The sequence below is a fragment of the Rhincodon typus genome, chromosome 14, assembly GCF_021869965.1.
Source record: "Rhincodon typus isolate 14 chromosome 14, sRhiTyp1.1, whole genome shotgun sequence".
Classification (NCBI taxonomy): domain Eukaryota; kingdom Metazoa; phylum Chordata; class Chondrichthyes; order Orectolobiformes; family Rhincodontidae; genus Rhincodon; species Rhincodon typus.
Genome location: NC_063345.1, coordinates 9314126 through 9341392, shown reverse-complemented (window position 1 = coordinate 9341392; position 27267 = coordinate 9314126). Strand labels below are relative to the sequence as shown.

General features: G+C 40.4%; 1 protein-coding gene across 1 annotated transcript in view; it reads right to left on the bottom strand.

Moving 5' to 3' along the window:
- Positions 1–27267, bottom strand: part of zgc:66433 (uncharacterized protein LOC321250 homolog) — a 173681-nt gene that overhangs the window by 78158 nt on the left and 68256 nt on the right. The gene's annotated exons all lie outside the window — the stretch shown is intronic.

Sequence of the window (27267 nt, the reverse complement as noted above, 5' to 3'; positions counted from 1 at the left end):
GACAATTGGCTTCAAAACACCAAAAACTTCTGAAAGCTAAACTAAAACGATGTGGGTCTGTGGGAGCCTGACTCTACCCATTCGTGCTGCTTCTATTGTTCTAACTTAAAAAAAACATGGCCTCACAAGCTGCTTACTTTATTGCCTTGGAATAGACAGCTCAGAATGTACGGCTCAAAATTTCTTTTCAAAATAAACAAAAAGGACAAAATACTCCTCTTAAAGTCACTGTATCATTACAATCTGTATCTCCGGATTAATAGCCAATTGACAATATCACTGAGCTATCACCTTCCCATACAACTATGACAAACATTCCCACTTTTATATTTCATTCCCCTTGCAACAAGCTATAACATTACATTTACCTTCCTCATCACTTGCTGTAACTGCATACTAACTTCATGTGATTCATATATCAGGACACTGAAAAGGGAGAGTAGACAGTAAAGGTTTTCTGGCAATCACAAGTATGTACCTACAGCCAGAAGATGTGAACATGTTCTGATATGATTGGATAATATAATGAGTTGCGCTAGTTTGAACATATTTGGATAATATTGTCATGTGTACTTGGAATGTAGACTATGTGAATACTGTTGTGTATAGATATAGGTGAGTAAATGTGTAAAATTTTGGTTGGAAATTATTATTTGTTGAAATAGTTGTTTGAAAGATTGTTTAAAGTATAAAACCTTTGTTTTTTGATAAATATCTGAGCTGAATGTCATTTTTTAACATGTACAACTCCCAAACATGTATAGATAAGTGATTAAACAAAGAAACCTGAATCTTGTCTAAATAATAAATAAAAGGTTAAAATTACTCTCTCAACACCCAGATCCCTCTGTATCACAGTTCTGCAATTTCCCAACATTTCAATAATATTCTGCTTTTCTGTTCTTCCTACTGAAATAGGCGGTATGGTGGCTCAGTGGTTAGCACTGCTGCCTCACAGTGCCAGGGACCTGGGTTCAATTCCACCCTTGGGCAACTGTCTGTGTGGAGTTTGCACATTCTCCCTGTGTCTGTGTGGGTTTGCTCCAGTTTCCTCCCATAGTCCAAAGGTGGGCAGGGTAGGGTGGATTGGCCATGCTAAATTGCCCATAGTATTCAGGGGTTAGGGGGTTGCATCTGGGTGGGATGCTCCAAGGGTCAGTGTGGACTTGTTGGGCCAAAAGGCCTGTTTCTACACTGTAGGGATTCTATGAAAAGTGAAGTTCACATTATACTCTAATTTGCCATGTTTTTGCCCACTCACTTAACCTACCTACATCCTTTTGCAGATTCTTCACAATTTATTTCCCCACCTGTCTTTGTATCATCAAAAAAATTTAGTGACCATTCATTCAGCGCCTGCGTCAAGGTTTTCATACAAACTGCATATACTTGAACTTCCAATACTGATAGCTGTATAGTGTTCGTTACATCCTACCAAACCAATCATGATCCATTCATTCCCACCCTCTGCTTCCTATTAGCCAGTGAATCCTCTGTCCATGCACAGATGTCACCCTCTGTACTGCAAACTCTTATTTCGTGGAGTAACCTTTGATGTAACACCTTGTCAAATACCTTCTAGATATCTAAGTCCAGTACATCCACCAGTTTCTCTTAATGTACCTTGCTTGTTACTTTGTCAAGTGAATGATGACATAACAAGATTTAAAACAACTGGTTGCTGTATGGTATGTATAGCTAAGTGAGTGAAGACTGGAGAAGAAACATACCATCAATGAAAGGATTTTATCTGGAAGTTATTTCTGTTATTTTCACAGACAGATGGGCCTGTATAATATTTTCAATGATTGTTACCAGCTGTTATGTTTCCCAGCACATAAAATGCAATTTTATGAGGGAACATTTCTGAATTCTAAATATAAACAACAGATTTGGCCATAAAGATTTTCCAATAAATACTTTGGTATGTGACTGGTGTTAGTATATTTTTCTCCTCTCCCCATCACACCCTCCGTCTTACATCCTCCCCCCCACTCACCCACTCAGTCATTAAGCTTGGATAATTGAATCATCCTCTGGCCAGATATTTTTCCTGAGTGTCTTTATTGTTACAGACTATTACTTTTTCCCAGTTGCACGAGAGAGAACTTTCCTTCCTTGACCCAGAGTACTCTAAACCTCACCCGCTAGTTAAGAATGGCATTCAGATTTTCACAAATTACCATTCATATAGCACCTTTAACCACCTCAGGCCATCCCAAAGACCTTCTTACAGCCAGCAATACACTTTCGTTGCACAGTTCTGAAGAAGCCATACCTAACTCCAAACGTTAACTCTGTTTCTGCAAAATACGTTGAGTTTCTTTAGTATTCCCTATGTTTCTTTTTGCTGCACAGTCACTGCTGTGTTGTAGGAAATACAACAGTCAATTTACACACAGCTAGCTCCCATGAGCTGCAATGCGAAGCTCAGCAAATAATCTGCTCTTTTTTTTTCAGTAGTTTTGGTCGAGGGATAAATAGTGGCCCAGGAGACAGAGAATAGCTGCCTTATTCTCCTTAGAAAGAAATGCTATCTAAGGGAAGGGGACACATAGGGCCACTGCTTAACATCTCATTGGAAAAATGGCATCTCCGACAATGTTGCATTCCCTCTGCACTGCATCTGAGGTATCCAGATAATTCTGCATTCAAGTCCCTGATAGACAGATTGAGCCAACAGCTTCTTGATTCAGAGGCAAGACTGCCACCAACTCTGCTGCTAATACCATTTCTGTCTCTCTGATATAACGTTCAATGTTCTAACAAGTTAGACATTGAGCTGCACTTCATAATTCAGTCCCTTACTGGTCTGATAGGAGAACAGCATTGTTGGTCCTCATTCCTAAATGTAAGCATCTAATTGATTTAATATGTAGATCTGTTAAATGCTAATATTAGTAATCGGAAGTCATCAGACCAGATGTCTCAGAGGGGAAAACAAAATGTAATACTTAGAAATTAATGCATTGGTCAAACTGAAGCATCAGTTGGAAGTGTACAAGACAAGTTGGATCAGTACATCTCCATCACCAGTTTCTCTGTTTTGTTCTTCTGGGGTATGAGGTCAGCAAGTGTAACTGTAGGGGGTAGGGGGGTCCAAAACTAGAGGACTTAAGTTTAAGGCGAAAGTAGAAATATGTAAAAGGGAGCTAAGGAGCAGCTTTTTCATGCAGAGGGTGGTGTGTGTATGGAAGGAGCTGCCAGAGGAAGTGGTGGAGGCTGGTACAATTACAACGTTTAAAAGAAATGCATTAGTATCCGAATAGGAAGGGTTTAGAGGGATATGGGCCAAATGCTGGCAAATGGAACTCGTTCACTTTAGGAAGCCTGGGCGGCATGGACGAGTTGGGCTGAAGGGCCTGTTTCCTCTGTGACCCTATAACTAGTTTTTGCATCAGTCAACAGCACATTAGAAGTCACTGGTGAATCATCATTGAAACTAGTGAAGAAAATGGCCTGGGATGTATCAGCATCAACTGTGTAGAGTGGAACTGCTGTCTAAGCCACTGGAGAGTTGATTTGTCTACAGAGGAAGTGAGGTCTCCCAGGTCACTTCTGAGCGAAATCCTCAAATACACAAACTTGGTAAATACAAAATGAATTGGAATGTAGAATGTACGAACAATTAACAAGAGGGAAAAGCTAGGGAAACGAAAGCCAGCGATGGAAAAAGGAGAAATAAAACATCCTGAAGGATGGTGGGCAAGCGAAGGTGACTTAATGAGCAATGAATTGAGAATGATATAATCAGGAAAGGAAGAAAAGGAATGTGGACTAGCAGTAAGGAAGCTGCCAAATGTATGAGTGAAGAGAAATGTGAGGCAGATGGACTGATATTCGTGAATCTAACCAGGGGACATTACTATCACTCAGATATTTCTACCTAAAAGCAAAAATCCAGATGAGGGGTTCAATGAAACGTACAATAGAATTGAAAAGCCAGTGAGCTGGAGAGTGGAAAAAGCATTATGATTATGACAGGAGTTTGGAACAACATTGCTGGAGAGAAGAGGATGTGACAAAGTAGTATGACCATATGGACTTGGAAAGCTAAATGAATGAGTCTGAAAACTGGTAGATTTTTACTGAAGAACAGAGGTAATGATAACAAACATGTGGTTTATATCATTCAAGAAGATAGTACACATGGAACATGTTTGGTAATGCAAACACGTTTTAACTGGACCATACAAAAAATGAGAAAAAGATGCAGCAGTAGTGTTGGAAATTCAAAACCTCAGCCAGGAGCCAACACAAACACAGATCATAACCTTGTAAAAATGGAAACAAATGTAAAATCCCACTGAAGAAAATCCAAGGTGGAATATTCAGAAAACAGTTAAACCATGAGTGGCTGAAATAAAGAATTTCTAAATTAGGTAATCAAAGTGCTAAGCTGGGGAAAAAAAACAAAGATTACACCAGTATGAATGAACAGTGGGAGCAGTTTAAAGAATCAGTCAAAGAAGAAGGAGCTAATAGCGTAGGGCTGTCAACAGTCCAGAGGATCAAGAAAACACGGGTTATGAATGTAACGATGTAAAAGATGTAAGAAAGGAGAGCGTTTTAGCATATCAACATTAAAGAACTCAAGCTAAAATATAAACTCCTGAATAGAGAGTTTATAGAAGGAAAAGGGGCTCAGGAACATTGATTAAAAATGCAGCAACATACTCAAAGATTTGGATTGGCTAGAAAGGTTGACCTGATATACGCAAACACCAAGGGGATTGATGACACTTGGTGAAAAAGGCTGAAACCACAGCATTAGAGAGTGCGGAAGGCATTTTATCAACAAACCTTGGTAAAATGAGAAAACATTGGAAGGAGCAATGGAAGAACTACACTCAAAAAAATCAAATGTGTGCAGTGATTGAGTGAGAAGAAGACAGGAACGTTGATATTGATTACATTCAACTGGAATACTAGAGTGTGAGTTAGCGGAAGGAACAAATGATGAAACTAGCTGGAAAAGACAAAATACCGAGAACATGGATTAAAAATATGGGAAATAACTAAACTTGAATAATTACCAAGTTATGTAAAGATTTTGACTAATACCAGGTGCTTAGACTACAAGGAACAACACAGTGCAGGACAGGCCCTTCAGCCCACCAAGACTGTGCCAACACATGATGCCTTTTGAAACTAAAAACCTTTTCCCTCTGTGCAGTGTATATTTCTCTATTTCCTGCCTATTCACGTATCTGTTAAGATGCCTCTTAAACATTGGTATTGTATCTGCCTCTACCACCTCCTCTCGCAGTGCATTCCAGGCACTTACCACCCTCTGTGTAAAAATCTTGCCTCTCACATCTCCTTTAAACTTTCCCACTTTTACCTTAAATCTATGTCCCCTAGAAACTGACATTGTTACCCTGGGAAAAAAGACTCCGACTATCCATTCTATCCAGCCTTTCATAATTTTATAAACTTCAATCAGGTTGCCCCCTCATTCTTTGACGTTCAAGTCAAAACAAATCAAATTTGTCCAATCTCTCTGAATAGTAAATACTCTCCAAACCAGGCAACATCCTGATAAACCCTTTCTGTAACTTCTCCAAAGCCTTCATATCCTTCTGGTAGTGTAGCAATCAGAATTGTACACGATATTTTAAATGTTCTGAAGTTCTGTGCAGCTGCAACATGACTGACCAACTTTTACTCTCCATGCCCTGACCGATGAAGGCAAGCATGAGATATGTCTTCTTGACCAACTTATCTACTGGTGTTGCCACTTTCAGGGAAGTTTGGAAGGAAAGTAAACATTAACAAACCAAAGTGATACATCTCTCAAAATCATCAGGAAATTGCTTTTTATTCATTTACAAGATGTGGACATCATTAGCTGGGCCAGCACTTATTATCCATCCCTAATAGCCCAGAGGGCAGTTAAGAGTCAATCAGAGATAGTAGGAACTGCTGATGCTGGAGAATCTGAGACAACAAGGTGTAGAACTAGATGAACACAGCAGGCCAAGCTGGGGACCTGAAACGTCAGCTTTCCTGCTCCTCTGATGCTGTTTGGCCTGCTGTGTTCATCCAGCTCCATACCTTGTTATCTAAGAGTCAATCATATTGCTGTGGGACTGGAGTCACATGGAGACCAGACCAGGTAAGATTGGTCGTTTCCTTCCCTAAAGGACAGCTGTGTTTCATATTGTCAGAGAAAGAAGAGAACAAGAACTGATCAAGAATTCAAGTGTGTAGGAATATCTGCAGATGGAAGATGCAACAAAGAAATAAGAGCACGGTCAGCATTTGGAAAGGCCCGGAAAGGTACAAAGAGATGATTATGAACTGGAAATTTGAATAAGAAATAATTTGTCAGGAGTTGGGATTTGGAATGTTGCTTTGTTTGGAGGTGAGAAATGGACTGTACTGAAAGGGGTAACCAGCTTGCCCAGTAACTCACCCAGGTTCCTTCACCAACACCTCCATGACCTTTACCAGAAGGGTAAGGACACCAGATACATGAAAAACATTTCAGTGCCCAACTTTGACACTTATCACCTTCAAATCTGATACAGAATAGAGTCATCAGAACAGAAACAAACCTTTTGGTCCAACTCATCTGTGCTGACCAGACAACCCAACCTGACCTAGACCCATTTGCCAGCATTTGGACCTATCCCTCTAAACTTTTCCTATTCAAATAGCCATCCAGATACCTTTTAAATGTTGTAATTGTACCCACCTCCACCACTTCCTCTGGCAGCTCCTTTCACACTTATACCACCATCTGCGTGAAAAAGTTACCCCTCAGGACCTTTTTAAATCTTTCCTCTCTGACCTTAAACCCATGCTCTCTAGTTTTTGACTCCCCCACCCTAGGAAAAAGACCTGGCTACCAATGCCTCTCACTAATGTCCTGTACAACACCAACATGAAAATCAACTCTGTTACTCAATGTTATTTCCAATGAAGGCAAGCATGCCAAACACCTTACTCATCATTCTGCCTAACTGTGACTCCACGTTCAAGGGATGATGCATCTGCACCCCTAGGTCTCTTTGTTTAGCAACATTCCCCAAGACCCTACCATCGACTGTGTAAGTCCTGCCCTGGTTTGCCTTCCCAAAATGTAACTCCTCACTTTTATCTAAATTAAAATCCATCTGCCATTCCTCTGCCCACTGGCCCACCTGATCAAGATTCCGATGTACTCTGAAATAACCTTTTTCACTATCCACTACATCACCTATTTTGAACAAAGAACAAAGAAAATTACAGTACAGGAACAGACCCTTCGGTCCTCCAAGCCTGCACCGGCATGCTGCCCGTCACAACTAAAACCCCCTACCCTTCCAGGGACCGTATCCCTCTATTCCCATCCTACTCATATATTTGTCAAGACGCCCTTTAAAAGTCACTATTATACTTGCTTCCACTATCTCCCCTGGCAGCGAATTCCAGGCACCCACTACACTCTGTGTAAAAAACTTGCCTCGTACATCACCTTTAAACCTTGACCCTCGCACCTTAAACCCATGGCCCCTGGTAACTGACTCTTCCACCCTGGGAAAAAGCTTCTGACTGTCCAGTCTGTCCATGCTTTTCATAATCTTGTAGACCTCTATCAGATCCCCCCTCAACCTCTGTCGTTCCAGTGAAAACAACCCAAGTTTCTCCAACCTCTCCTCATAGCTATTGCCCTCCATACCAGGCAACATCCTGGTAAATCTTTCTGTACCCTCTCCAAAGCCACCACATCCTTCTGGTAGTGTGGCAGCCAGAATTGAACACAATATTCCAAATGCAGCCTAACTAAGGTTCTATAAAGCTGCAACATTACCTGCCAATTTTTAAACTCAATTCCCCGGCCGATGAAGGCAAGCATGCCGTATGCCTTGTTGACTACCTTCTCCACCTGCGTTGCCACTTTCAGTGACCTGTGTACCTGTACACCCAGATCTCTCCGCCTATCAGTACTCTTAAGGGTTCTGCCATTTACTGTATATTTTCCATCTGGATTAGACCTTCCAAAATGCATTACCTCGTTTTTTCCCAGATTAAACTCCATCTGCCATCTCTCTGCCCAATTCACCAACTGATCTATATCCTGCTGTATCCTTTGGCGGTCCTTTTTGGTGTCATCTGCAAACTTATTAACCATACTCCTATATTCATATTCAAATCATTTATATAAATGACAATCATTAGAAACAACCATTAAAGATTGGTAGTCATATCCATTAAGGGTAGTTTGCTGGTATCACATGATTCCCAACACAATTTTACAACATATGGCCACAATTTGTTTTCCTAGCTCAGAAAGCAGGTGTAAGCGCCCCCCCCACCCCGGTCCTTTGTTGTTCACCAATCTGATAGATCAGTTTTCCTAGAAATGTGGATTGTTTAAGGTAACAGTTAGGGAGCACTGCCAAACACAAGAGGTATGTTTGTCACAAACTGGTTTCCGTCCTCAACTGTTTCACTGCAATGGATCAGAGAAACAACAGCTTTTTGTAGCATCTAAACTTCAGTTGAAGACCAGCAGCTTCAAGATGGCCCCAAAAAAATTACCTGTTTTTTGCTTCTTAATCACTCTACTCTAACATGTAGTTATAATAGAAAGAGGAACACGTTTTGAGCAGAACGTTAGGGGCATTCCCAAGCTCTTCAACTGAGTAGTGCTGTAGATCATTTATTTTTGTCTTCATCCTTTGATTGGAAGATTAAAAAAAAAACCTTGTGTGTTTTTACTCCCACATCCACGGGTTTGAGTTTAAGACTGGTTGAGGAGAAGACAAGTTCTAGAACTGTCTTTAAGCTCATGTTTCTCTATAACACTGTTTATTACATACTAAGACTGAATATTACAATCATTGTTCCCTCTAAGCTAGTGGCAGGGGAGCTGCACACATGCCGATCAATCTGTCTATGGGTGGCTTCCATTTCCAGAAACTGCTGCTCTGCATGGACCTTAGAGATCAACCGAGCAGCAAAAGGAAATACAGGGTACATTGCTTACAAGACACACTATTCAGAGGTATTTCAGACTCTAATCTTACTGCTACATTCATAAGAGAGTATTCTATGAACTCTACCACCTAACACAAGATAGTCTACTCAACGTCCATCTCTGCACATGCTTCCAACTCCTTTACTTTGCTCATTTCCTTCTAACTACACCCATAATGTGCTATTTATGCCCAGTGAGGAGCACCTCTGTGACATCATTACAAGGTTGTTCCAGGGTATAGCATTGTGGTGGTGATGGTGGAGGTGGTCGTGGGGGCTGTGTGTGTGTTTGGTGGGAAGTGGTGGAATATATGTGACTGTTAAGGTTCATCTCTACCTGCAAGTTTCTACTGCATGTGGGATACCACAAACAATTGAGTTTTCAATAATCAGATTCTCCAGCATCGGCAGTTCCTACTATCTCTGAGTTTTCAATAAGTTGTGGACTCAGAATTTCCTCTTTGTCTTTTCTCTGTGCCTTTGAGATGGACTTGTTTTCAAAGGAGGCTGGACCATTTTAAAAAAAGACATTGCTTGTACCAGCTGCTGAGATCCTGGGTGAGCTTCTCCCACAACTTGAAGTTGATATCCAAACTCCTAAGTGAAACCTTGAGACTGTCCTTGCAGTGTTTCCTCTAATCACCATGACAGCACCCATGACCAGTTGCAAATATAGTGAATATAGTGTAGCTACCTGACATATTAGCTCAGGTGAGCACCTTGATTTCTGCTATCTTGTCTTGTCATCTGATCTTCAGAAACCTCTGAGGGAAGTTCAAGTGAAAGTATCTGAGCTTCGCAGAGTGACACTGGTACACAGACCAAGTCTCACACGTGTAGTAGACCATAATGGACAGGGCTGTCATTCAATAGACTTTCAGTTTGGAAGATTTACTCCTTTCCATTCTTAGTTAAGGTTCAAAATCTATTGAAGGCTTCATTTGCTTTGGTAAATCTTACATGTGTCTTGTCATCAACATCGTCAGCTAGGGAGAGTGAGATTAATGAACAGAACTAGGTTCTGATCATTAAATGAAACCCTGGATTTGAGATAGGGCTTTTCTGGAGCAGACTGAGACATTACATCAATTTCCTTTATTAAGGCCAAAGTTGTCACATGCATTGGAGAATGAATCCATGCCACAATAGATGCCCTACTCTGAACTGGCAGCTTGTGTGTAATCATCAACAAACAAGAAACAATGGACCATATCCTTGCAAGCATACATTTTAAAAGGCAGGTAGGGCCTCTATGTAATGTCAAACCTGGGGAATAGCAGATCTTACAGTGCAGCACTCCCTCAGTATGACCATGTGGTGGCATCCTGGACTATGTGCTCAGGTCCTTAGAGTAGTGCTTGAACCCACATCTTTCTGACTCTGAGGTGAGACAAGTATTGGCTGACCTATGGGTGACATTGAGCAAGTTCAGAATTACATCACAGTCGCTCCCACAAATCAATGCGTTTTAAAAGGTCTCTGTGACTACGTGCGGACAAAGCTTGTTTAGCAAAATATAGGTATAATGAAATAACCATAGAGAGGCCGGTATCCCATTACCAAGTCATCCTTTATTTACATGTTCACAGTGCATGGCTCTAACTAGTCAGCTAACAGCCAGTCCCTAAAATGAGGAGACTCTCTGAATCTCCTGTTTATATCTATCAGCTAGGACTCCCTGATTGGACCAGATGAACAACCCCAAACGAGGATCTCACTGTCAATGACCTGGCGCTCATTCCAATCACGACATATAGTGAACGTCCCTAAAGTTGTAAAGATCATATTCTGATATTTACATCAGTTCTGAAGAAAATTCATATTGAACTCAAAACGCACACTCTGTTTCTTTCTCCGTAGATGACCTGCAGAGTATTTCAAGCACATTCTGTTTCTCTGCAATATTAACCTGAAGTTTTTCTATTTGCCGTGCTATCTATATGTCTATCAATGCCCCTACGACAGACTGGGTGGTCATTTTTTTTCATTGCTACATCTTGGAGCTTGCTGTGTGCAAGGTGGCTGCCACATTTGCTCTGTTAGTGACTATAACTCAGAAATATTCAATTAGTTTCAAATTGTCTCAGGACATCAACTTACAAATGCAAGTGTTTTTTTTCCTTTTTTTTAAGGTTTCTAAAGCACGTTAGCCCTTAAGGAATTTTGAAAGCAAGGATCAGAGGAACAGGATAAGGTCATTCAACCCCTTGAGGATATTCCACCCTTTAATTCGAGCTTTTGGGAGATTCGTACCTCAATTCCATTCGACAGCCTTTGATCCGTATCCTTTCATAGTTTTACACTTAACAAAATGTCAAATTCACACCTTGAAAATTGTCCAAGAACCCATCCAATTTTGGGAGACAGTCATACGGACATTAACTTTGGTCAGAAAAGTGCTTCCTGATTTCATTCCTGATTGTCCCATCTCTAATTTTAAGATTATGTGCCCTTGTTCTTGATTTTCCCCCTCGAGACAAATTAGCATCTTTGGAACAACAAAATAATTTATATTTGCATAGTGCCTTCACCATAATAAAACCTCTCAATGCTCTTCACCACAGTATTACAAATTTAAACCCAACCACTTATAAGGAAATTTAGGTTAGATGCTCAAAAGATTGTTCAAAGTGTTTTAAGGTGTACCTTAAACGAGGAAAGCAAAATAGAATGTGGGCAAGTTCTTTTTTCCAGCACTTAGGGCTGAAGTAACTGAAAGCACAGGCAACAAAGGCAGAGTATTAAACCCAGAATGCTCAAGGGGCCAGGATTAGAGGTGGGCATCTCCCTGGCATGGACCTCAAGTTTATGAAGGGGGGGAGGGGCGCGGTTGTGAGAGAAAAGCCAGCAACGCATCAAACAGTTGAGTCTAGAGTTAACAAATATCCAAGCGTTTCAGTAGATGAGCTGAGGCAGGAGGGAAGTCAAATCATGTTACGGAATTGATCTTTCATCGACTCCTTCTATCATTTTAAATGCCTGGATTAGATCACCTTTCAATCCTTTAAACTCAATATAACACAAGCTATGTTTATGCAATGGGCCTCAGTCCCATTCCTGTGGTTCTGCATTGTTCACCTTCTATGACCAATACAGCTTTCCTGAAATGTGTTGCGCAGAATTGAACAGCTCCATATAGGGCCTGGCCAAGGCTGAGACAGTACAGAGTTAGGTTGTGCCTAATCATATTTTCACCATTTATATGCCCCAAACTTGCCCTCATCTTTACGGGTAAGTTAAGATCGGATTTAGGGATGAGTTGGATTTAGGGTTTACAGATGGAGACCTTTTCCTTTTTTTTTCCATGGGGACATTTGTAAGCCCATCTCAACCATATTGGAAGGACATATGAGGGGCTATTGTGAGTCACCACTCGGTGACTCACCACTAGGTACTCGTACCTAAGAAGGCAGACATTGTAAAAGTTTTTCATTGTACTCCTACAATGGAGTATACATGAAAATAAAAGGATATAGACTGATTACAGCCTTCATAAATCCAAACTTTATTAATTGTATGGTGAGATTTGAACTCATGGCCACAAGTATGAGTCAGGGACCTCTGACTTACAAGCCCGGTAACATAGTCACTACATGGTACTAGAGATGGTGGTATAGTGGGCATGTTACTGGGCATGTTAACATAAGATGAAGTTGCACGGTATTACAGGTAATGTATTGGCATGGATAGAGGATTGGTTGACCAGTAGAAAGCAAAGAGTAGGGGTAAATGGGTGTTTTTCTGGTTGGCGGTCAGTGGCGAGTGGTGTGCCTCAGGGATCAGTGTTGGGACCTCAATTGTTTACAATTTACATAGATGATTTGGAGTTGGGGACTAAGTGTGGTGTGTCAAAATTTGTAGATGACACTAATGTGAGTGGTAGAGCAAAGTGTGCAGAAGACACTGAAAGTCTGCAGAGGGATATAGATAGTCTAAGTGAGTGGGCAAAGGTCTGGCAGATGTAGTACAATGTTGATAAGTGTGAGGTCATCCATTTTGGTAGGAATAACAGCAAAATGGACTATGTTTTAAATGGTAAAAAATTGCAGCACGCTGCTGTGCAGTGGGACTTGGGTGTCCTTGTGCATGAATCGCTGAAGGTGGGATTGCAGGTGCAGCAGGTGATTAAAAAGGCAAATGGAATTTTGTTTGCCATTGCTCGAGAGATGGAGTTTAAAAACAGGGAGGCTATGCTGCAGCTGTATAGAGTCCTGGTGAGGCCACACCTGGAGTACTGTGTGCAGTTTTGGTCTCCTTACTTGAGAAGAGATATACTAGCACTGGAGGGGGTGCAGAGGAGATTCACTCGGTTGATTCCAGAGTTGAGAGGGTTGGATTATGAGGAGAGACTGACTAGACTGGGCTTATACTCATTGGAATTCAGAAGAATGAGGGGAGATCTTATAGAAACATATAAGATTATGAAGGGAATAGATAAAGTGGAGGCAGGGAGGTTGTTTCCGCTAACAGGTGAAACTAGGACTAGAGGGCATCGCCTCAAAAAAGGGAAGCAGGTGTAGGACTGAGGTCAGGAGGAACTTCTTCACCCAAAGGGTTGTGAATCTGTGGAATTCCCTGTCCAGTGAAGCGGTTGAAGCTACCTCGCTGAATGTTTTTAAGGCAAGGCTAGATAAATTTTTGAACAGTAAAGGAATTAAGGGTTATGGTGAGTGGGCGGGTAAGTGGAGCTGAGTCTCAAAGATCAGCCATGATCTTATTAAATGGCGAGGCAGGCTTGAGGGGCCAGATGGCCTACTCCTGCAGCTAATTCTTATGTTCTTATGTTCTTAGTCATTTAGTGGTGCAGGCTAATGAGGATATGAGTTCAAATCCCAGCACAGTAACTGGTTGAATCAAAACTCAAATCATAAATCGGGAATATAAGGCTTGTTTTAATAATCAATCAAGTTAATCTGAGACCCAATCTACCACAGAGTCATACAGCATGGAAACAGAGCCGTTGGTCAAACTCATCCACCACTGACCAAACTGATCTTGTCTCACTCGCCAGCATTTGGCCCATAATCCTCTGAACCCTCCCTATTTATTTCCCCATCCTGATGCCTTTTAAATGTTTTTTTTAAATAAATAGAATCCCTACAGCATAAAGACAGGCCATTTGGCCCAACAAGTCCACACTAACTCTCTAAAGAACATCCCACCCAACCCTATCCCTACATTTCCCATGGCCAATCCACCTCACCTGCACAACTTTGGACTGTGGAAAGAAACCAGAGCACCCAGCAGAAACCCACACAGACATAGGGAGAACCTGCAAATCCACACAGACAGTTGCCCAAGTCTGGAATTGAACCTTGGCTACTGGTACTGTGAGGCAGCAGTGCTAACCATTAAGCACCATGCTGCTCCCATGTTGTAATTGTACCAGCCTCCACCACCTCCTCTGGCATCTCATTCCATACACGCATCACCTTCTGCCCTCTAAGGTGAATGTAAAAAAAAATTCCACTACTCTCTTTAAACAAGAACATGGCAGTTTTCTCTGACAGCAAATATTTATCTGTCCATCAATGACACTGAAACAAGTTGGTTAATCATTATCCCATTGCTGCTTGTGGGAGCTAGCTGTGTACAAATTAGCTGGTTCATTTTCTTCATTACAAAAGCAATTTTGTTTTTCATTAAGTTTTTTTGTTTAGCAAAGTTATTAAGGGATATGGGCCAAAAGGCAGGTATATGGAGTTCGGCTACAGATCAGCCATGACCTCTTCACCAACTCTATCACCTGATCGAGGGGTTGAATGGCCTAGTCCTGTTCCTACTTTCCTACAGTTGCATTTCAAAAGTGTGTCAGTGTCTGTAAAGTGCTTTGGGATGCTCTGAAGTTGTGAAAGACTTCCTTAAAAAGTTGTTTCTTCTCTGCAATTCCCATCAGTTGGGAGGGTCTTGATATGTATAGCCAGGAGTGAAACCCGTGAAGGGAACAGGAAAAATACTTTCCAGACAGGGAAACTCACACAACAAAACAAGAGGAAGTTTGAAGAAATTACAGCTCAAGGCTGTGGAATAAAGAATGTCAGCGATGCAAAAATATTTAGTTTTCTGAAGTTTCTCTCACATTCCAAATACTTCAGACCTCTGTAGCCTCTTGATGTACAGCGTATTATTGCTTTCAACACTGACCTTGTTATTCTGTGGAGTATTTTCCACGCTGTGATTAATTAGGCTCCGGTTTCTCCCTTCAGCAAAGGAAATTGTGTTTAGAGAAATCTTTACTTTGCAATTAATCATGGTCAAGGGTATCAGGAATTGGGATTAAGGTTGTCTTTGTTGCTTGAACTGAGTGCCTTCATTGTCTGTTCTAATTCATGATGCTATCATTCTTTCTAAGTATTTGTGGAGTGAAATCAGCATATCATTTGTGTTGCTGATATTGCTTTTCTGTATTTCTTTCAGTGTTCTTCACTTGCTACCCTCACCAACCATCCCCATACTGTTCCCAGCCACCAGTGTGTAGACTGCCTGCGGTGAACATACTGACGCAGCTGACAGTTCTCTGCTGTGCTCCAAGTCACCAGCCTTTCTGAGTGAATACTCAGTCAAATGGGATCCTGTCCTCATTGATGGCTGCACACCTAGATATGCCTGTAGAAAGGGCTGAATTGCGTTGTGAAGCAAGAATTAATGGAGGCAGGAAGCCAGGACTCTCAGCATTAGCAGCAGGAAGTGATGGAACCGAAGCTTCCAACATTCACTTCCACCACTCCAGTGAGGTTAGCAGTGCTGCCTCATAGACCCAGGGGCCTGGGCTCGATTCCAGTCTTGGATGACTGTCTGTGTTTTGAGTTTGTATGTTTCCATCTGTCTGCGAGGGCTTCTGCTGGGTCCTCCAGTTTCCTCCAAAGATGCATCGGTTAGGTGGATTGGCCATGGGAAATGTGGAGTTACAGCAATAGGGTGGGGGGCTATAGCTGGGTGGGATGCTCTTCAGAGGGTTGGGGCAGACCTGATGAGCTGAATGGCCTCTTTCCATGCTGTAGGGATTCCAAGAACAAGAACTGATGAGATTTAATCTGCTATTTCATTTGTATTCAGTTCACTTTATTGGTCTTTAACAAACTCACATTACACCACTGCAGATACCACAGTTGCTTCTATGCATGATCTTGCATTTTTATAATGCTCTGAATATTCTTAGACTTAATTTTATTTGATTGATTTTTTGTCACATGTATTTATAATAAATACAATAGTGAAAAGTATTGTTGAGTGTTGCCTCTCTCTGGTGCCACCTTAAAGCACAGAAACTAAACAAAGTCACAGACTACAAAGCCAGAAAATAAAACAATAAAGTTCATCTCTAAGTCTTATCTCAATAAAGTTACACGGTCTTTGGAACAGCTCCAACTTCTAGCTCAGCCAAAGGCCTGGATCTGGGCTCCCTCACCCCGATCCTCAAGTCCCTGCAGCTAAACCGACAACACTAGTGTAATCACTGTGCACCGCACCGTCACTGCGGAAACAGTGTTGCCACTCTCTGGTACCATCTCGCCTCCACCATGAGTTCATACTGGACTGAACTCGCTGGCACCACAGAGTCTTGCACTGGGATCAAACTCACCGCCTCTTCTTTGCCTGTTCCCCAAATGCTTCACAATCTGGTAACAGCTTTTGAATAATTGTTACTGTTTAATGCCTTTTTTAAGATAGAGATAAGGGGATTTTTTTTCCCTCTCTCAGTAGGTTGTTAGTCTTTCCTTGGAAAGCAGTGGAAAGCTGGGCCATTGAAATTCTTCAAGGTTACATTTTAGAAAATTTATGATATAGAAGGGGTCAAGGGTTATGAGATGCAGGCCCCATGTTTTGCTTTAAATGACCAGCCGCTCTGTTTAAAGTTTGGCTGCAATACTGGGAAGGCTGCACTGCCTTACTTTAAATAACCCAACTGATATCCTTTATGTTGACCTGGACAGGCTGTTAGTAACTTGTTTTGACATCTGATCTCAAAGGTAGCACTACTGACCATACATCATTCCCTCAGTACTGCAATTAAGCATCAGCACTTTGATCCTATAACTGTCTGTTTGGGGGTTGAGAGTGTTGCCACAGAGATAGGTTACTTGCAGGCTATGCTAAAATATGGTCAAAATGTTAATGTTACAGGGAGAATTCATACAATCCCTACAGTGCAGAAACAGGCCATTTGGCCCACTGAGTCTGCACTGACCCTCCAACCACCCGCATTTACCATGGTCATCTTTGGATTGGGAGAATGTATAAACTCCATGCAGTCAGCCAAGGCTGGCTTTGAACCTCAGTCACTAGTACTGTGAGGCAGCAGTGCTAACCACTGAGCCACCAATTTGTAGGTGGACAATATTTCCAAAATAATGTGCTCACAGAACTGGTTGTTGGGAGGAGCTCAACAATAATTCACAATATGTATAATACCTCTAACTTGGTGAAACATTACTTTGTAGGTACATAATAAATAGAAACATTGAGCTAAAACAGACAATAGAACAGGTGACTAAAAGCTCATAAAGAAGGACAGCAAGGTCTAAATAAATAAAGGCACGGGTAGCAATGGTGCAGTGAATAAAGTGGGGAATAGGTTGAGAGGCAGAAATTGGCAGTGGTACCCACATACATAGAATTGAATCATAGAATACCTACAGTGTGGAAGCAGCTATTTGGCCCATCAAGTCCACACTGACCCTCTGAAGAGCATTCCAATCATATGCACCCTCCCCTATCCCTGTAACCCTATACTTCCCACGACTAATCCACCTCGCCTGCACATCTTTGGACTGTGGGAGGAAACTAGAGTAACTGGAGGAAACACAGGGAGAATGTGCAAACTCCACACAGACAGTCACACGAGGGTGGAATCAAACCCTAGTCCCTAGTACTGTAAGGCAGCAGTGTTAACCACTGTGATACCTCATAATATACTTCAAGTAAATAAAAATACATTGATTCTTCTCTCATCTGAAGCCCGGTAACAACGTGCTGGCACATATTAATAGTATGACAACAAGCCTGTGAGAAAACATGTAGGTTGCAAAAACATATGAAATTTGCTGAAAAGGTATTCACTGTCAGTGATATGAAGTTGCAAGCTTAGCATGTTAATATAAGGTTCCTTGGTCACTATTCTACTACCATTGTCTTTAGTGGGAGGCAGCAAATGTGTGGAAAAAGGAATGTCTTGTTTATGTACAAAAACAGAAATTGCTGGAAAAGCTCAGCAGGTTTGGCAGTATCTGTGAAGGAAAAAACAGAGTTAATGTTTCAGATCTGGTGACCCCTTCCTCAGAACTGGAAAAGGGTCACCGGACTCGAAAGGTTAACTCTGTTTTTTCCTTCACAGATGCTGCCAGACCTGCTGAGCTTTTCCAGCAACTGTGTTTTTGTTCCTGCTTTACAGCATCCGCAGTTCTTTTGGTTTTTATCTTGTTTATGTTACACATTTGACGAATATTGTAGCCAACACTAATGCTTAGGATATATACTGCAATATACAGGAAGCTTATTTTTCAAGGGTGTGTGATATGGATGTTAGTACATCACCGTTTTCTTCAGTGGGAGTTCACACAATATTGTAGTTATGCATTGAAATTTTCAAAATTTCATATGTTAGAACTCTTGCCAATTTTTCATTATTTATATTCTTTTATTGATTTTGGTTTGGAGCTGTGAACTGTGAGCTAAAAATGACTTTTGGACTGTCAAGTCACAGCTCAAATTAAGAGGAAATGGACTAAACAAGGTTTTCTTTATTTGAGAGGCCAGACCTAGCAGTTAATTGCAGGTTGGTTCCTGATCAAGAGGTTCTGCAAACGCTTTGTTAATGGAAACAGCATTACGTTTAAGCAGCAGAAGTTGGCTATTCTCAAGGTCAGTTGCTGGGAATTGGTTCCAGCAAGTCTGAAAAAGACCAATCTTCTCTGCTCAAGCAGATTTTTGATGTTCAATAGTAACTGACACCTCATGGAGGAGGTGGTCAGTCTATCAGGGAGTGATCAGAGTTTGAATTGGGTTTTCTGGGAAAAGGAATCTACCTGATGATGTTACACCATGAGGATTCGAAAGCTCCCTGCCTAACCTCCCATAAGTAGCTCTTGGAATCTTAGAGAACTGAAAACTAAGATAAAAGTATTACTGCCTTTATCTGAGTAGCCATAGAGGAGACCTTGATTGATACATTCAGAAACATCATCTAGGTCTGTGGAACAATGCATCATGAAAGCCACTTAAGTAACCTGGCCTGTTTTCTTTTATTTATGTCTTAACTGTGTTTGTTTGTTTATCTGTCTTTGGTGTGAACGGGACTAAAAATCAAGGTTTTAGTGCTTACAGCATAGACCAATTAGATTTCTTCATTGTTCAATTTTGCTCTACTAAAGTCATTGTATTGTTAATAAATTATTATGTCTTTTGTTTAGAATTGATTATTCACAGAGTCTGGGATAGGCTATCCAAAAAATCTAGTAAGGAAAAAGCATGGTCAATTTTAAGGGGCTTTGAAGTTTTTAATTTTACTGTGCTGCAAATCCAGAGGTAGGAAGGATGATTTGGTTTGGCTGTCTGACTCTGTGCCCTAATACATATAAGATACATTCTAAAAAGGAGAAGCATCAAATAATTACAGTGCACCAATTGCAAGCTGCATCAGTAGAAATGTGCGTTCACAGTTGATCAAAATTCAATTACTCATTTAACAGCTCAATTAATCTGTATAAATGTTTACTTATTGATATTCAACCAAAAGAACAATGACTTCACCATATCAGAACATCCAAAAGCATCTGATGAAATTACTTTTTCCTTGAGCAGCAACTCTTGTCGCAAGGTGGGGAACATGGTAGCCAATTTATACACAGCAAGGTCCCACAGGCAATAAGATATGTGTTTTAGTGACGTACTATGACCTCTGTAGTGAAAAAAACTAGTTTTTGTTGTTTTTGAGAGTTTGCAGACTCATCGCAGAACAATTAAATGTACAATCCAAACTCTTTGGTGAGTGGTTATGATGCATGGCAGACAACATTTGATTCTAATTGTGGCAGTACTGAGAAATAAGATCATTTTAATTTGAGTGTTATGTTCTTTTTGCATTTATATTTAAAAGATATGCTTATAAACAACCCAAATAATTTATACCTCTAAATAAAGCCACTGCTGCGTTCACAAGAGATAGATTCAAACATCTTTTCCACAATTCCTGACATATCATGCCACAGGATTGTACTGCATTCCCGTTGTGGGATAATAGATACTTTGACTGAAATTTGTGCCTCCATCAATTAAGTTTGTATTAATAACTAAGACTAAAACAGTTCTTTGTTTCATTTGAAATGACTAGGGAGGAATTTAAGACAAACACATTAGACACTATTAAAAACCAAAAGAACGGCAGACGCTGTAAGTCAGGAACAAAAATAGAAGTTGCTGGAAAAGCTCAGCAGGTCTGGCAGCATCCGTGAAGAAAGAATCAGAGTTAACGTTTCAGGTCCAGTGACCCTTCCTCAGAACCGGACCCGAAATGTTAACTCTGATTTTTTTCTTCACAGATGGTGCCGGACTTGCTGAGCTTTTCCAGCAACTTTGTTTTTGTTCCAAATTAGACACTATTATTTTGCAGTGGTCATTTTAATGCTGCAAGATTCATTGTAGACTATTTGATGTGCCCTTTGAGCATAATTTGACGAGACTGGGCTTAGTTTCTCTGGAGCTTAGAAGAATGAGAGGTGATCTCAACGAGCATGCAAAATATTGAGTATTCAACAGACTAGACACAGAAAAGATGTTTCCCCTGACTGTCTCAGAAATAGGGGCAAGCTCATTTAGGACTGAAAGAAAGAGCAATTTCTTCACTCAGACGGTGATAAATATTTGGAATTTTCTGTGCCTAAAGCTGTGGAGGCTCAGTCATTGAGTATATTCAAGACTGAAGTCAAAAGGTTTCTAGATTTAAAGATATCAAAGGTTATAGGGACAGTACAGGAAAGTGGCACTGAGGTAGAAGATCAGGCATGATCTATCATCATCATAGAATCCCTACAGTGTGGAAACAGGCCCAACAAGTCCACAGTGACCCTCAGAGCATCCCACCCAGATCCATCCCCCTAATCTACAAATCCCTGAACACTGCGGGCAATTTAGCATGGCCAATCCACCGAGCCTGCACATCTTTGGACTGTGGGAGGAAACCGGAGCACCCGGAGGAAACCCACGCAGACACGGGGAGAATGTGCAAACTCCACACAGACAGTCACCTGAGGGTGGAATCGAACCTGGGTCCCTGGCGCTGTGAGGCACCGTGCCGCCCTGGAATTTCTATTCCTTGACCAGGAATTGAACCCAGGCTGCAACAGTGAGATCATTGAATTCTAACCACTAGACCACCAGGGAAGGCACACTAGGCCACCAGGGAAGGCTAGTTAAATGGCGCAGCAGAACTGAGAGGCTAAATGATCTATTTCTGATGTTCTTAGGTTCTTGTGCAATTTTCATTGATCTCAATAATAAAATAGTTTTGCTTTCGAAAGCAAAGATATTTAAATTTCATCAGCAGGCAGCTTGGGAAGGAGACAGGTTGCAAGTGTTACATGAAGGGGCATGCAATCTGTAGAACAGATGACAACTCTTAATGACTGAAGTCAAGTCATTCATAAAAGTTGTCAAGTTGAAAGCAGAGAGACCGATTAACTGGTTTGCAAACAAGCTGGGTTTTTATATTTTAGGGAGTTAGTGTCAACAAATTTCAAGCAAATCCAGGAAATGTAGATACTTATTGTGCCACAGCATCAAACCTCTTGCATGTAATATATCTGTAATTGTGGAAATTATGTTTGGATCAACTGTCATGTGAACAGCAGTGGCTATCCCCACTCTTCACAGCTGAAGAATGATCAGCATTATTTATCAATCAAATGATTTATTTTTAAATATTTTTGATTTATTTCTGGCAAGGAAAATAATAACATAAAGAATTATCAGCTCTCACTAATGTGACTTAAGAGCATTTCAACATTTGAAATGTGGTCCAACTACATTTCTAGAGAGGACTGCTCTTAGGTAAACGTTATGACAGGACCAGGAATTCTAAAACAGACATTATGTAGGTTTGATTACTGAACATTTTAATCTAGGTTGTAGTCAAGAAAAAGAGTTCCTGTTTTCTTTTAAATTGGCAAAGCTAATGCAAAGATAATCTGAGTTAATATCATCCATTCATGATCATAAGCAGTGCCTAAAATAGGAACTGATTTTTGTTGTGTCTATGGAAAATCAAATTATTGCTTTGAAAACTAATTAAACTATATTCATTTATTCCTAAACATTGTCATATGATGGAAGAAAGAAAATGATGAACCAAGGCCAGTAAAAACTTCTTAGCTGAAACAGAACAATATATAATGTGATCACCTGCACTGCCAGTTCCATTGAACAAAGCTGAGTTTGAAGGAACGAAACCAGACAAATCATTTGCAAACAATAAGCTAAATCATAAATGGATCAATTGATTGATGTAGAACTAAATAACTATAAGGTGATTGGAGATGAGAGATCATTCAAAATGTTGCAATCAAATTTTTTGACAGAGTTTAACTAAATCCAACTCAAATCAACATTCAAGATGTCTACAATAATTTCTCCACTAAATGTTAACGCGTATTGACAGTTTGGCATCAACTACAATGTGTTACTTTCCCACTGTATAACAAAAGAGCAGCAAGCTAATGTGTAAGAGTTGGATTTGAGAAGCACAAATCTGGAGAATTTTCAACCAAAATTACTTTATAATTTCCGATCTTGTAAAAGTAACTATTCCTGATTGGTACAAAACTTGAATAATTAGACCACAGCAAGGTGTTGAATATGTTAAGGAACATAGTAAGAGTTTTGGGGTGAAGACCTTCAGCTTGTTATGTCTCCCTGTACTCCCATGGTATTTTACTAACCGTATGAAACCCTATTTGTTGATAGTTAGTCACAAAATTTTTAGAAAAGTTGATTTTAAGAAAAGCAACTTCAAGATGTAATATCATTTGTAAAGGAATCGGATGTATTCTCAGAATTAGCAGCAATACTATTGTATTGCTAAACAGTGCTATTGATTGACTTCAATCTTTGTAGAATCAAGTTTCACACTTTTATCTTCTTGAACCAACTGATTTGACATGTCTTCTTGTAACAAAACTGCGTTGATGGAACAAATACTAACACTACAGAACAAAGTGATGATGAGGGAAAGGTTATCAATATGCAAGCATATGTATGACCTTAAGGGAGACATGGAATTGCTGCTGGGCTCCCAATAAAGACTTAGCTGGAGCAGCATTTGCAAGTTAGGAGCTTGATGGAATACCCTCCGTTTCTCTGGATGAATGCAAGTCCAACAGAACCCAAGAAGTTTGACACCATCCAAGACAAGCAGCCCAGTTGAATGGCACCCAAAACTACTATCTTCAACATTCATTACCTTCACCACAGTCCTACAGTGTGAACCGTGTACACCATCTACAAGATACACCACAATAACTCGCACAAAGGCATCTTTGTCAAATGCACAAGCTCTACGACCTAGAAGGACAAGCATAGCAGATGCATGAAAATACTGTCATCTGCAAGTTCCCCTCCAAGCCACACACTATCTTCACATGGGGCTGTATCACTGTTCCTTCACTGTCCCTGGGTCAGAATCCCGACAACCTATTGACTATTGTCTGCATTCACTTTCTTCGTCACTGAAGCACAATGGCAGCAGTTTGTACCATGGACAAGATGCGATGCAGTAACTGACCAAGACTCTTCTGGCAGCATCTTCCAAACCAGCAACCTCCACCATCTAGGAAGACAACGGCACCAGATACACAGAATTACAAGTAGCTGCAAGTTCTTTCCCAACAAGCTTACCATCCTGACTTGGAATTATACCACGATTTCTTCACTTTTGCAAACCCTAACAACCTGGGACTCTCTTCCAAACAGTATCAGTGTTATGTACACCACAGGGATTGAAGAAGACAACTCACCAGTAATTTTGCAGGTGTAATTAGGGATGGACTATACAAGCTAGCTGAGCCAGTAATGCCTGCATCCCATGAATGGATTTAACACAAACATGGAAATACCCCATTGCTTTCCTTGAGCCATCACCCTTTCTTTAGGTGACCTTTTCTTTCCCCCAAATTAGAAGGAGTCACCTCAAATCCTCAAATTCACTGTAAAGGACATTAGTAACAGCCCAGATGGAGCTATAAAACCAAGAAATGAAAGGGAGGGAGGAACTCAGAAAAATTACAATCAATAGGTAAGTGGTACTGAATAAATCATTGGAGCTCTGGGATGAAATGTGCCTGGGTCCTGATGAACATAATGCTAAGGTCTTCAAAGATATAGCCAATGAAATAGTTGATGGCATGGTTTTAATTATCCAAAATTCCCTAGATTCAGGGAAGGTACCATTAGATTAGAAGACAGCAAGGTGAGGTGATAGCCTAATATTATTATCGATGGTCTGTTAATCTAGAGACCCAGGTAATGTTCTGGGGGCCTGATTCAAATCCTGCCATAGCAGATGGTGGAATTTGAATTCAATAAAAATCTGGAATAAAGAGTCTAACAATAATCATGAGCCACTGTGGATTGTCAGAAAGAAGGGTAATACCAGAAACGTTGTCTTCTCCTTTCCTCCAGATGCTGCCTGCTTGCCGTGTTCTTCCAGCCTCCTTTTTGTCTCCCTTAGATTCCAACATCTGCTGTTTGTTTTTGTCTCCAGTCGGGAAAAACCCATCTGGTTCACTAAAGTCCTTTGGGAAGGAAATTGCTGTCCTTGCCTGGTCTGGACTACATGTGACTCCAGACCCACAGCAATGTGGTTGACTCTTAACTGCCTTCTGGGCAATTAGGAATGGGCAATAAATGATGGCATAGCCAGCGATACCCTAATCCTGTGAATGAATTAAGAAAAAGTAACTTCATTTATTCAGTTAACTTAATATCTGTCTTGGGAGGATGTTAGAAGCTATTATAAAAGCCAGTTGGCAGTGCATTTGGAAAATTTCAAAGTAATCAGACACAGTTAACATGGATTTGGGAAACATGAATCATGTTGAACTAATTTATTAGAATTCTTTGAGAAAGTAACATGCTGCAGATAAAGGGAAACCAGTGAACATACTCTAATTAAATTTGATCCTGTTCTCAGAAAGCATTTGATAATGTTTTGCAAAGTTAGTGCAGGAAATAAAAGCTTATGGCCTTCAGGATAAGATATAGGTGTGGATAGAAGGTTGAGGAGCTAACAAGAAAGAGAGATTTGGCATAAATTTTCCTGTGAACATGATGTAAGGGCTTGTGTGCTACAGGGACACATTAACTTTTAAAAATGTATTTAAGTGTACAAAGGCATTTTTGTTAAATTTGCTGATGACCCCACAATACGTATGAAAGTAAATAGTGAAGATGATAACAAGGAGGCTACAAAGTGACAAAGGCAGATTAAGTATGTGGTCAAAAATCTAATGTAGGAAAATGTGAAGGAGTCAATTTTGGTGGGAGGAATAAACTAAACATTCCTAACTGATAATACTACAGGACAAATTCGATCTCAGAATGAAATCTGGCTTGATAGATCATCTTTTTTAAAATCAATATCATGATAAATAGGCACACAAGGCTCTAGATTGTCTTTGACAATAAAACAGAAGTTTATTGCATAAAAGGCAAAACAATAAGATAAACCAAGCAATTTAAATATAGGACACAGTTTAGAAAATTCTTAAAACATACAGCAAAACAGAGCTTTCACTCTTCTTTGCAGAGTCATCATTTTACAGAAATTCAAATCCAGCAAGATTACTTGTCCACCTCAAATTTTAAGCTGGGCTCAATTGAATCTTCCCAGTTCTTCATTGTGAGTTGTGAAGTCTTCTGACATGAAGACTCACAAAACTGAGAAGATAGGTTTCCTCATCGTTAAATCACCAGAAGATTTCTAACCAAGCACTCTGGTCTGGAAGTTACACAAACTAACTTTTTACTCGGGTAATCTATTTCATGAACTGTTCTACACTTGTCAATCACATTCGGCTTCTGATGCCAGTCAGGTCTCCTCTATAAAATGCACCAAAAACTTCTAATCTCTGGTTTTCCTAAGATAAAGTCAATCCATGGATGTTGTTGGTACATCTAAAAATCTGTCACAATAATTAATTTAACCTCAATAACCTTACAACCTAAGTCACTGTAATGGTTATCCTAAACTAAAACAAGCTTCAATGCTTACATTCCTGGTGTAAGCTCAGCAAAACATTAACAATCTTCCACTAACAATCTAGGTCCCTGCTCTCTGAAGCATCTGGATTAGGAATGGTTCTAGAAGGACTTACTGCCTAAATCATTCCTAAAACCCTTCACAAAAATCACCAACACCCATATGCCGTTATTTTAAAATCCAAACCATTAAAAAAGTGTATACAAAACAGACATCTTCCAACATGCAAAAAAAGAAGCACATTAGCTAAATGATGAGAAATATCAATGCTCTGAGATGCAGAGGGATCCAGGTACCCTAATTCACGAATCACAAAAGATTATGCGAGTACTGAAAGTAAATAGAAAAGCATCTTGCTATGAATTGCAAGAAGAATTAAATGTAAAAATGCTTCAGTTATACAAGGCACAGGTGTCACCATGTCTGGGCATGTATACAGCATTGGTTGCCTTACTTAAGAGGGACATAACTGTGTTGGAGGCAGTTCAGAGAAGATTAACTAAACTAATGGAATATGTACTAACTTATGAGGAAAGGTTTGACTGACTAGGCTTGTTGTTTCGAAGGGTAAGAGGCAGTTTGATTGATACTGAGGATTCTTGCTCTGTTGGATATGAAAAGGATATTTCCTCCTGGGGGAAAATCTCAAACTAGAAATCACTGTTTCAAAATAAAGGGGTTGCCCATCGAAGATATATTGAAAAAGTTTCTTTTCTCACAGACAGTCATGAGTCTTTGGAAGTCTCTTCCTCAAAAATGCAGTGAGGAAGAATTTTTGAAAATTTTAAAGCCAGATGTAGACAGATTCTTGGTAAACAAAGGAGTGCAAACTTATTGGGAGTAGATGGGAGCATGGACTAATCTTTCAGCCATGAACTTACTAAACAGTGCAGGTGATTTGAGGGGCCGAGTGTTCTAATCCTACTCCCAATTTCTTTGGATAGTTATAGTCAACCTGGTCAGACACATCGTGAGATAAGAAGGTGTAGAGCTGGATGAACACAGCAGGCCAAGCAGCATCAGAGGAGCAGGAAGGCTGATGTTTCGGGCCT